The 12,338-nt window shown below is 43.7% G+C and overlaps 1 pseudogene; it reads left to right on the top strand.

Moving 5' to 3' along the window:
• Positions 1-1,400: 1,400 nt before the first annotated feature.
• LOC140223231 (uncharacterized) lies at positions 1,401-4,548 on the top strand (annotated as a pseudogene).
• Positions 4,549-12,338: the final 7,790 nt, after the last annotated feature.

The following is a 12,338-nucleotide window of genomic DNA, read 5'->3' as shown; positions in this document are numbered from 1 at the left end:
TTCGCTTGGATTTCCTTCTTTTTTGAGCATTGTGCGGCCTCTCCGTCACCATGACGCCATCGTAGCTTTAGCCGACTACATTCCAAGTTTCGTTGTAATGACCTCAAGTTCCTGTTCGCCTACACATTGCTCGGGGTCTTGAGGGATATGGGTACCCCATGGGTCCCCACCGACCAAGATACTGACTGGACCTGACAAGTGGGTCCACCTGACTAGGGCATGCGGGCCAAGGATATGAAGATACTTGGAGTACATGTCAAGGAGGCCGGTCGATTCAAATCAGCCCAGATATTGCGGGACACGTATTGTAGTCCAACTCAGATTACCTTCCATGTAACTACCAAGTAGATTAGACTCAAACCGACTTGTAACCCTATATCGTTGGGCTATATAAGGCAGCCAAGGGGGCCTCCTGAGGGCAACCCAGCAAACCCATCAACTCCCGAGCAATACAATCCAAGCACACAGGATATAGGGTATTAGTCTCCAGAGGCTCGAACCTATTTAAAACCCTTATGTCCCTCGTATCCTCATGATCACCTTCGAGTTCTTGATTTTGCAATCCCCTCCACCTACAAACCAACCACTCAGGTAACCCTCTGGTGGACTGTCGGGCTTATAAATCCGACACGTGCTGCCCATTTTCCCCACGATTTGGGGGGGATTTCACTCTTACAACTGTTCTAAAGGTTAGGAACTTCATCCTCCCTCCCCTCATAATTAGTATTCTGTATTTTATGCTTTGTAGCTATAGAAATTTGTGCTTTTTTAGAGTGATGATGAATGGAGAGTTTTTCAATTTATACATGCACGTAGAATTATGAACGTATATATATTCGATATTGAGAAATTCGTATTGGATGTCAACAAATATGTGTTGTGTTAATTACTTTTGTTGTTTTACATAATAACATAAGTACAATGTTGAAACAAAAATAATCAACTAATTTTGTTGCTTTACATAAATAGCATAGTTGAGCTCAAGCTAACGACGACTCGGGACAAAGGGAGTTGCTGCCGAAATTCCCCACAATGTTTGTAGGGATGTAATTTGCTTATCAAAAGTGGTCCATAGATAAAAGGTCAACAATATTTTTTGGAAAGTGTTTTTTTACATTTGTTGCTTTACAAACGGAAAAGTAAATTAAAAACTTTTTACAGATGGACCGACAATGGATGTATGGCGACTAGTACTCCATGCCGTTCACTATTGGCCTAAAGACTTTTCTCGATGCGGCAAAGGCCAACAAGTCGCCGAAGGGTTTCATGTGCTGTCCATGGAGAATGTGCAAAAGTAATAAGGATTACTCTAATAGAAAAACTCTACACAGCCACATATTTCGTTGGGGTTTCATGATAACTATATTCTTTAGACCAAGCACGGCAAAAGAGGAGTAGTAATGGAAGACGGTGAAAAAGATGATGATGATAATAACATTCTAGCTGAATGGGCTGAAGGTGGTGCCTTTGCAGATTTTGAAATGGGTGAGGCTGAAGAAGATTTTGCAAAAGACGAACTAGCTGATGAATTAGGTTAGGTGTTGTTAGATGCAAAGAAAGACTCCAAAAATGCAAAGGAGACAAAGAAATTTGAGAAGATGTTGGAGGATCTCAAAAAGTTGTTGTACCCTGATTGCAAACAAGGCCACAAAAAGTTGGGTAGCACACTGGAACTGATGCAGTGGAAAGTAGCAAATGGTGTGACCGATAAGGGATTTGGGGAGCTATTGTGAATTGTAAAGAACATGCTTCCCAAGGGTAACGAACTGCCCTCAGCCACATATGAAGCAAAAAAAGTTGTTTTCCGTCTAGGATTGGATGTACACAAGATACACGCATGTCCTAATGATTGCATCCTTTATCGCAGCGAAGAATATGAGAAATTGGATACTTATCCTGTTTGCAAGGCATTGCGGTATAAGATTAGGTGAGATGACTCTGGTGATATTGAAGGGTAGCCTGTCAAGAAGAGAGTTCCAGCAAAGGTGATGTCGTATTTTCCTGTAATACCACATTTGAGGCGCTTGTTCAGAAACAAGGCGCATGCTAAGTTGATGCGATGGCACAAAGAAGAACGTAAGTAAGATGAGAAGCTGAGACACCCCACAGATGGTTCCTAGTGGAGAAACGTTGACAGAGAATTTTTCAGACTTTGAGAAGGATGCAAGGAACCTATGGTTTGGTTTAAGCACTGATGGATTGAATCCATTTGGTGAGTTCGGTAGTGCTCATAGTACATGACCTGTGAACCTATGTATCTTCAACCTTCCTTCTTGGTTGTGCATGAAGCACAAGTTCATCATGATGCAAGTCCTTATCCAAGGTCCAAAACAAACTGACAATGATATTGACGTGTACCTAAGACCATTGGTTGATGAACTTTTACTACTCTAGAAGGAAGAAGGTGTATCTGTGTGGGATGAGGAAAAACAGGAGACTTTCATTCTCAGAGCATTGCTTTTTATAACCATCAATGATTGGCCTGCACTTAGTAACCTATCGGGAGAACAAGGGATATCGAGCGTGCACCCACTGTCTAGATGAAACCGATAGCATGTATTTGAAACACTGTCGGAAGGTGGTGTATATGGGCCATGGTTGATTTCTTCCTACGAATCACCCTTTAAGAAAGAAAGGAAAGCATTTTAAAGGGGAGCCTGATACTCGTGCTAAGCCTTTGCACCATAACGGAAAGCATGTATTTTCTAAGATAAAGGATGTGAAGGTAGTCTTTGGTAAGGGTTCCGGTAGCCAACTTGTTCCGAATGATGATAACGAATGTGCAGCCATGTGGAAGAATCTTTATTGGGAAGTTCTAGAGGTAGCCAACTTGTTCCAGTAGTCTATATTTTGGGAGCTACCTTATTAGAAAGTTCTAGAGGTTCGAAACGCAATTGACGTGATGCACCCGTTGAAGAATCTTTGCGTGAACCTGCTAGGATTCCTTGGTGTTTATGGGGTGCCAAAGGATACATTGGAAGCAAAGCAGGACTTGAAACGTACAAAATAACAAGAGGACCTACATTCAGAAAAGAGAGAGAATGGACAACAATACTTATGTTCTGCCAGCTACACTCTCAGCAAAGAGGAGAAAGAAAGTATGTTTGTTTGTTTGAAAAGTATGAAGGTCCCGTCCACATATTCCTCTAATATACACAGAATAATAAATGTGAAAGAGAAGAAATTCACAAATCTAAAGTCACATGACTGCCATGTCCTGATGACACAGTTGCTTCCGGTTGCACTGAGGGGTGTTCTACCAGAGAATGTGAGATTAGCAATGAAATTCACAAATCATAAAGCTATGTGCGTTCCTCAATGAAATTTTGCAGAAGGCAATCGATCCTAACAATCTAAAAAAGCTACAAAATGACGTGGTCCAATGTCTTATCAGCTTTGAGATGGTCTTTCCACCTTCCTTCTTTAATATTATGACTCATCTCTCGGTTCACCTTGTTAAAGAGATAATCCTTCTGGGTCCAGTATACCTGCACAATATGTGGCCTTTCAAGAGGTTCATGTTGGTCCTAAAGAAGTACGTTCGCAATCGTGCCTGTCTAGAAGGAAGCATCACCAAGGGATATGGAACAGAGGAGGTCATTGAGTTTTGTGTTGACTTTATTGATGGACTTAGTATGATAGGGGTCCCCGTGTCACGACATGAGGGCCACATGAAGGGAAAGGGCACAATCAGGAAGAAAGCTAATATGAACATACATGAGACTGAAATCCACAAAGCAAACTTCATAGTGCTGCAGAATTCATCCTTGGTGGCTCCATATATGGAGGAGCACAAGGATATTGTACGGTCCGAAAATCCAGAGAAGTCTGAGGCATGGATTACATGGCATTACATAGATATTTTTGCAACATGGATTTGATGACACCTCATGGGTAACGAGATGATTGATGAACAACTTCAATGGTTGGCTAGGGGACCATCTGTCTCTATCTTGCAATACCAAGGGTACAAGATAAATGGGTATACATTTTATACGAGCGCCCAAGATCAAAAGAGTACCAACCAAAATAGTGGTGTCCGTATAGTTGCAATAGACAATGATAGGAATAAGGACAATTACTATGATGTCATAGAAGAGATTTGGGAACTTGATTATGGACCTTTGAAGGTCCCTCTGTTTTGCTGCCAATGGGTTGCTGGAGGAGGCATAACAAAAGATCGTTATGGGATGACAATAGTGGATCTCAACAAGAATGGATATAGACACGAACCATTTGTCTTAGCCAAGGATGTGTGTCAGGTTTTCTATGTAAAGGACATGTCAAGCAAACCTAAGATGAAGGTCGATAAAAAGTCAGAAGATCAGCCAAAACGCCACATAGTTCTAAAGGGAAAAGAAAAATCATTGGAGTGAGGACATTTCGGACAAGTCAAAAGATTTTGATCAATTTGATGACCTTCCTCCATTCTCAGTTCAGGTTGACCCCAACATCTTATTATCCAAAGAAGACGCTCCGTACTTACGCCGCGATCATGACCAAGGGACATTCGTCATGAAGAAGATTATCAATGTTCCCATTGAATAATGATGAGTCACTTTAGAACTTTAATATTATGTGGTATTATGTGGTCATGTGATGAACTATGTAATATATTTGTACAATTCAAATAATTATATGGTATTTCTCTTGATTAACGATACTATTTTGGCTCATGAAAAGTTTGGAAACATTAAATTAGAGGCAATTATACAAGTACATTGTATATTGATGGCATAATTGCCAAATTTATTATAGCTAATATATCTTAATATTTTTGCATGTTCAAAATAGTAGCTTTTTCTTTTTATGGATTACCAGCAGTATGGAAACATATCCTATTAGTAATTAAAAAATTCTAATTTTACTATATAAATATATTGCTGGATGGTGTAGAGATAATCAACAGTAAGGTATGAAATGTTTTTCAATTATTTTTCCTAAATTTACTCTATTTATTAAGCAAAAAACTAATATAACAACAATTTTAGAAATAAGAATAGAAAATAGGGTGCTGGTGGGAAACGAAATGCTGGGGGAAGATTAGTACCAGGTGGAGGCTTTGCCCGGTACTAAATTTCCCTAGTTTCGCCTCCCGCCTTTTGGGCCACATTAGTAAGGGGCGGTGGCCTTGCCCGGTACTAAATGACACAATTTAGTACCAGGCAGCAGCTTTACCCGGTACTAAAAGCTATTTTGCACCGAGCCAGGCCTCCGCCCGGTACTAATCTGGCCTAACCTACATAAACCCCACCCATCATCTTCTCCAACACTTAGCCACTCACTCGTTCCTCTCCTGATCCCACCGCCACTCCGCCACCCCTGTCGTTGTCGTCCACCGTTGCCCACTGCCCTGGCTCCTCCTTGACGTCCGGCCACACCAGTGCTCCACGGCATCATGGCACACTCCGCCCTGCCGCACGAAGCGCTCCTTCTCGACGTCCACTGTCCCGACAAACCGCCCCCCTTCGCCGCCGCCCGCCGCCCCGACTCCTCAACTTCCTCGACATCCGGCCGCACCCAGCGCTCCCCTTCAGCGTGGTGCACTTCGACACACCACCCCCCACGCTCCTCCTCGACATCCGCACCCCCCGCCGCCCCGCCCAACCGCCCTCCTTCCTCACTGGCCGCAGCCATGGATCCTCCTGAACATCCTTGACGTCCGCCCACACTCAGAGCTCCCCCTGCACCATGGTGCAATCTACCCCGCAGGATTCTGGGCTCCCCGACACCGACCGCCATTCCGAACCAGTTGGCCACTCCCCGTACTCACCGTGCTCTGCCGCATTTTGCCTCCGTCCTCACCGTGCGCTGGCCGCCCCCAGCCCAATCGCCTCTGCCCTCGTCGCGGACTCCGTGCTCCAGCCTCCGCCACCGCTGGCCGCCACCAAGATTCCACGCTCCGGCCTCCGCCCCCGCCATGCTGCACCTTGGGCCCTTCGTCTGCGTACGTAAGCCCCCAACCCCCACCCCGATCACTGATGTTAGCAAGCCCCATGATTATGTCAGCAACTAGAAATTAGAAAATAAATAATGAATTGGTATAAATCATTGAGATTATTGGAAAATAGTTTGGAAACTTACTTACATGATGCCTAGAATTATTTCTTTTGTTGAATTTAGTTTCATTCAATTTACAATTACTTTCTTAGTTATTTCTTTTAATAATGGTTAGAACTACTTGTTAATGTGGAAGATAAAAGTATAGGAAACTATTACAAAATATAGGAAATTGGTAGAATCATTGAGATTACTGGAAAATGGCATGGAAACTTACTTACATGATGCCTATAATTATTTCTTTTGTTGAATTTAGTTTCATTCTATTTACAATTACTTTCTTAATTATTTGTTTTAGTAATGGTTAGAATTACTTGTTAATATGGACGATAACAATATAGTTTTTTCTTAATTATTTATATTAGTAATTATTTCTTAATCATTGAGAAATCATTTATTTAGAATGACTTTCTAAATACCTTGTTTTTTCTTGTACTAGTTAAAATGGGAGACACGAACGAAGAGGAGTTCATTCAAAATATTATTAATGAAGGTAGCAACTACAACGTAGAAGTAGATGATACTTCAGGCGAAGAGGTTGATGGCAGCCAGTATCTAAATATGATTGGTGATGGCCGTGATGATGCTCCAGTTGAAGAGGAAGAAATTGTCGAGGTATATGAATCACTATATACATGTACATGATTTCAATTCTCTACCTATCAACAATGATTATAATTAATGCATCTTTTTTGTAGCCATCTGCATACTCATCGAGGCCTAAATGGAAACAAGGCGGGAAGAAAAAGTTGGAGGGGCATACTATCATCACAGAAGTGGACGAGGAAGATGTACCAATTGCTCCCCTCAGTTTGTTAACGACATTTTTCAATCAACGTGGGTATATTGTTCAGGAAAACATCCCCATAAGCATTAAAAAATGGAGAGCAACCACACTTACTAATGCATCTGAAGACCTCATCCCTGAGCAAGAGAAGGAATTGTGTTGGCAACAATTGATACTACACTTCACATATCCAGAAGCGAAAGCAAAAGAACTAAAGGAATTTGCCTTTAGGAAGATGGCAATTGCTTTCCAAACGTACAAGAAAAACTTGCACAAAGACTTTATCAAGAAGGGCATCGAACCAAATTTGGAGAACAAGTTCTAGAAGCTAGCACCTTATTGGGAAGCATTCAAGAAATACAAGTTGTCAGAAGATGCCAAAAAGCTAGCTGTACAAGCTAAAGATAATGCGAGCAAAAAGAAACATTATCATCATCTTGGCCAAGGAGGTTATAAGACGGCGATGCTGAAATGGTAGAGGATGGAAGATGACCTAATGGCAAGAGGAATCATGCCAGCAACTCTCGATTAGCCATTGCAAGCTAAGAACTTTTTCTATGCTCATGGTGGCACACTAAATAGGAAAGATGGATCATTTATTACTACCGATTCATTAATAGCAAATTTCACTAGGTTGGAAGATGCACTAAAGGCTAAACGGCAAGGAAATTTCAAGCCTGACAGAGAGAAAGACGAGCTAACTTATGCACTTGGGAATCCAGAACACGCTGGACGTATTTGAGGCATGGGTGTAGTTCCATGGAAGAAAGGCTTCAGTGAAGATATTGAGTCATACAAAAGTCAAAGAAGAAGCAAGGCCGCAGCAGAAGAGAAGCTGCGTATCCTAGAAGAACAAGTAGCTTTGACTAATGAAAGAATGGATCAGCTTCAAGAGGTATTAGCACTTAGGCACGCAGGAGTTGCATCAGGTGCTAATGTGGACATAATAAGTCCCACTTCCCAGTGTCATAGCAGCGTCGCATCCACGGAGTTCCAACCAATAGAAGAATCGTCCTACATGGTTGCGGGCAACAATGAACACTACCCCGTGGATGACATCACTATGAGGACCCCTTGTGAGCTTCTTACTCTGGTGAGGAAAACAGTCAAATTAGTGACCCACAGTATTGCTGAAGCACGGGTACTGGATGGGACAATTCATGGTGTGCAGATTCCTGAAGGATATGCTAGAGTCCAGGTTGACCGAGTGGAAACAGGATGGGAAGACCTGGACCTCAAGATCCTAGGAGGAAAGGGTGAAATGGAACTGGGACACGCCATCCACACCTGGATTTGTTGGGCCAAGCCAAGCGCTACATAAGGTTTTTGCAAACAGCCACAATTCTCGCATCATCCCCTCAGAGCTCAAGGCACAGATCACCAACGTCACCATCCAGGGATGCACCTACTCCAAGGGACCAAAGCATGAGTCCATCGTCCCCACCAGCTACAAGGGACCAAAGCATGAGTCCACCATTACCTCAGCCTCCATTTTGTAAGAAGAAAAACTTGAAGGCTTCGGTCCCGCCACCTCCGAAGTAGAAGAAGAACCTCCAAAGCTTCCATATGAACGAAAGCAAAGCCACCTCCTAAGAAAGCAAAGCCTCCACCTACAAAGCTTCCATATGAACGAACTATGGAGGAAAGTCATGCAATATCTATGGCTGAGGTTGCTGCTCACTTCGAGCCAAAGAAGAAGCCCGAGGAACCACCAATTGATGAAGCAACGAAGAAATACATTAAATCCCTGGTGTTCAAAAAAGTGGTGAAAGAACCCATCTCGGACTATGATTGCTCAATTACAAAGGCATTTGAGAAGAAAAAAAGATCACGGTCCACCATTCCCTAGCTCGGAGAACAATCTCGACAATTGATTGATCCGCTCAAAGTGCTTTCAAAAGAAGATGAGATTCTAGCTCAATAGATTGCTAAGACCAATCTCACAAAAGAGCAACTCTTAGGAGGGATGATATCGAAACTCACCCGGGTGCTGGTAAATGGGAGTTTAAGTTGGTGGAACCTCTTGTGCGGCCACAGTTGCTGCCTTATCTGCCAAAGAAAATGTAGGCATTTCATAAATGGTACATGGAGGTAGCTGCAGATGGACGGATCATGTTTGCTGCTCGAGTTCAAGATTGTTATTACTTTCGAGGGCCACATGACATATGGATTGACTTTGAAAGTCTATGGTACTTGTACAATCAAGACGCCCTTGACAAGTCCCTCATTAGTGCATGGGTTCTGTAAGTGTTTGCTCTGATATCTACATCTTAGCTCCTACATTAATTGTGCGCCGTCTCATCCCCTCTTTTATTTTATATCATGCAGATTGGAGATTCAATATTGCCGGAAAAAATAATACTATCATGTCGGCTTCATGGACCCACATGTTATAAACGAGGAATGCTTAATGGCCGAATCAGACCATGAAGACTATTTTCAACTTTCTAGATAAACAGCATCACATGCAATACATACTTTTGCCGTACAACTTTCAGTGAGTCATTCATCCTTTTTTCATCATCCGTTCAAGTTAACAATAAATATATCTAACATTGCGTGTGTGTATATGTATATGAACAGGTTCCACTGGATACTATTTTGTCGAGATTGATCGTAGCCACGTTATAGTACTGGACCCAAACAGGAAACCAAAAGCAGAGTACCAAAGCCTCGTAAACGCGCTTAACAGGGTATGGGCTTGGTTCATAAAAAACACATAGGACCGTTCAAGGAAGAACTTCATATCGGATAACTTTCCAGTATGTTTTCAATTTGGACATCTAGTGCATGCATGTCAATTCTTTAAAAATCATAACTGCTTGAATATTTCGTAACTCGTTTTTCCATATTTAGTGTTTGAGGCAGGAGGATGGAAACAACTTATGTGGATACTATTGTTGTGAGCTCATCCACGGCATTGTAGGTCCCAAGAAAGGTAGGGACCGTCAACACCAAGTACATAAACATAATTCATATCAATTTTAATATTTTTCAATATGCACATATATTGGTTTAAAATGATAATGTTAATTTGCACGTGATAGATTGCTGAAATGAGTGAAGATCTCATCGTCCCAGAATGACTCAGGGAAATTCATGAATAACTATGTGGATTCCTTTTGGAGGAGGTCGTAAATCCATAGGGAGAAATCTATTACGATGGAACAAGTGTGGTTCAACTTCATCCAATCAGGGACTCGGATGACGATGTGTAGTGCACATTCTAAAAACTTGTAATATTTGAAGTGTATATAAATTATATAAATATAATATATGTAAACTTTACTATATGCTAGATCATTATATATATATATATTAGCGTAATATTACTACTATACGCAAACGGATATTCTACACTAATACAAATACTAACCAACCCATGAATTAAAACGAAAGGAAAACAAAAAAAGAATAACCATTTAGTACCGGTCGGTAGTACCAACCGGTACATGTCGCGCTACTGTGGACACTAGTTTAGTACCAGTTGTTGCGGACGGCAGTTTAGTACCGGTTGGTACTACCGACTAGTACTAAATGGTCCATTTAGTACTGGGCATTTTGGCTGTCCATTTAGTACAGGGCATTTTGGCCGTTACTAAAGAGCGTGGCATTTAGTACTGAACAAGCGGTACTAGTTAGGCGCCAGGGGTTACTGACCGGTACAATAGGTTGGTTCTCCAGCGGTGACTTCAAGGCAGCCTTGTAATCAGTCTGCTACTTGAAAAAAAAAAGATCAGTCCAGGTGCTATCAAGGTCAAAGCATCTGCAGAGAGCATTATTTAGGCACTGAACTGATAATTAAATAATTTCTAACGCATTCAGTAAGAATCTGCAAGTTACATCTTGATGCAAATTGGTACTGATCCTACAAAAATCAGCGCAGTGATGTGATGGACAATACACCAAACACCCTTAAAAAATGCAGTATACTGGCTCATGAGTTCCACATATCACTCATTGCCAGAAACTTGTGAGATGCAAGTGGTGGAGCAAAAGTGGTTAGGCAAACACATGCGCATTATTTAGGCTATGAACTGATAATTAAATGAGAAAATCAGTTTAAATAAGAACAAAGATGATAACTGCATTACAAATAAAGTGTCGAACTTTGAATCAACATTTAACTCAGAACAAAGATGATAAACAGAGAAATAAGAAGAGAAGAGGTACCTGACAGTAGTGGTTGGCAGGCTGGGATGGCCGATCTAGTAGTCGTTCAGCTTAAACCAAGCATAACAGGTACATGCAACAGGAACTAGCTATCAGTTTTTATAAAATAAGACAATAAAAAGATATGCAAAGAAACATGCAACAAGAACTAGCTCTCTCAATTGTTTGTGTTTATCAAAGATTTATTCTCAAGGTAGTAGGATATCTTTTTATAAAATAAATGAACGTAGGATTATATCTTGGTATGTATCTTTACCTTAGCACGCTTGCATACACACATCATGACATCAACAATAAAAATATACAACAGTAGTGAAAAAAACTCGCAACAGCAGTCAACATAGCACTACGGGAAACAGGGAAGATGCCGAGTGCCAGGGGCACTCGGCGAAGCCCCAAAAACACTCGGCAAACGACACACGGCAAAAATCCTGACGGCAAACACTGATTCGCCGAGTGTTTTGTGTTGGGCACTCCGCAAAGACTTTGCCGAGTGCCCAAAAAACACTCGGCAACCAATTATTGAAAAAAATAAAAAAAAGTCATGCTCCGCCACCTGCTCCGCCGCCGCCGCCGCCACCACCATCCACACCACCGCCAGCCACCGCCACTGCCTCCCGCCGCCACGCCATGAACCCCGCCGCTGCCAGCACCGGATCCGCCGCATACGAGCACCGCTGCCCGAGCTCCCCGGACGACGACTACTACGAGGACGACGACTTCGAGTTCACGCCTCTCCTCTTCAGGCCCCGGCGCCGGCACGGCGCGCGCACCGAGCGTCCAAGAACCGCCGACGCCGCAGCCACGCAGCCTCCCCAGTAGCGCCGCCGGTGACGGAGGGGAGGGGTGGGGAAGCAGATCTGGGGGGGGCGCCGCGGGGAAGCACATCCCGGGGGCGGCGCCGCCGGTGACAGAGGGGAGGGGCGGGGAAGAAGATCCGGTGGAGAAGCCGAGCGGGCGGCGGATCAGGTGGAGGGGACGGGCGGGCGGCGGATCCGGGGGCCGGGGGCCGGGCGCCGGGCGACGGGGCCGGGGGCGGCGGGCACCGGGCGGGCGGCGGCGGATCCAGGGGCGGCGGGGCCGGGGGCGCCGGGTGGCGGGCGGCGGCAGGGGGCGCCGGGCGGCGGCGGGGGGCTCCGAGCGGCGGGCGGCGGCGGGAGGGAGAGAGGAGGGAGTAGTGATGGGTGGGAGTGACGGGAGGGAGAGAGGGGGGCCGGGCACTTAAGTCTTTGGGCGGCCGGGCACTTTAAGTCACCGAGTGTCCTAGGGGTGATACTCGGTAAAGGGTTCTTTGCCGAGTGTCTACCCTAGGACACTC

Source organism: Setaria viridis, chromosome 6, assembly GCF_005286985.2.
Source record: "Setaria viridis chromosome 6, Setaria_viridis_v4.0, whole genome shotgun sequence".
NCBI lineage: Eukaryota > Viridiplantae > Streptophyta > Magnoliopsida > Poales > Poaceae > Setaria > Setaria viridis.
Note: the sequence above shows the minus strand (reverse complement) of the source record. Positions and strands in the feature narration are given on the sequence as shown.